We start from the raw sequence: 868 nt of genomic DNA, 5'->3' as shown, positions 1-868 counted from the left end.
CTGCCGATCTTTTTGTTCACAATCTGCTGCCACAGAAGGTCAGTCGTGAAATCAGCAGCATTGGTTTGTAGCTTTTTTTTGCTCTATAGTGAAGATGTCTGAAACGCAGAGATCAGAAGGACAGAGCAAAAACTTTCCTGTAACAGGATGTAAACAGTGTGAAGGGTTGAATAAATCAGAGTCAGAGGTTTTTAAGTTAAATACTGCGGTGTAGCCAATGTGCTGTTCTGAGGAAAATCAAGGTTGGTTTGTCGGAGAGGAGCAAGCGTCCGAGGTGCTAGTGAAGTGGATGCATCCTCACAGGCAGGAGATGAACCATTCCTGACCTTTGTTCCTGGTAATCGTGACTGTAGATGGCATATCCAAGAAGTCTGGCGGCGAAGGTGCTTTCCCGTACCCAAGGACCTCTGTTTCACACAGAATTTCCCAAGTCTTGGGGTTATGTAGTCTCTTACCCTCAAGTGGAATCAGCCAGTTACAAACATTTCAAGAGGAAATTCACTTCTTGCAAATCTGAATTTTTTCAGGAGTCGCATCGGTAGCTCTTTGACCTCCAGGTTGGATAGGTCAGACGAGGTGAGTTCGTGCCCTTCAGGCCACAAACGTCTGTTTAAAAAATCATTAAAGTGAGATGTTTTGAAAAGCTCCCAAACAGGAAAGACTGTTGTTTCAAGGATCTGTTTGAAGTTTTAGTGTCTAAAATTAGACTTTTTTTTCCCATACTTGAAGAAACGACTCAAATGTAACCAGACTTTTAATTACCTGCAATGGATTGATAGGCTTTGAGTCAACACTGAGGGTTCATGAAGTCATGCACAGAGGTGTTATGACGGTGAGTCTGGAAGGAGGGCGGTTCCAACTAGTAATC

Source organism: Buceros rhinoceros, unplaced genomic scaffold, assembly GCF_000710305.1.
Source record: "Buceros rhinoceros silvestris isolate BGI_N320 unplaced genomic scaffold, ASM71030v1 scaffold23310, whole genome shotgun sequence".
Lineage (NCBI taxonomy): Eukaryota > Metazoa > Chordata > Aves > Bucerotiformes > Bucerotidae > Buceros > Buceros rhinoceros.
Note: the sequence above shows the minus strand (reverse complement) of the source record.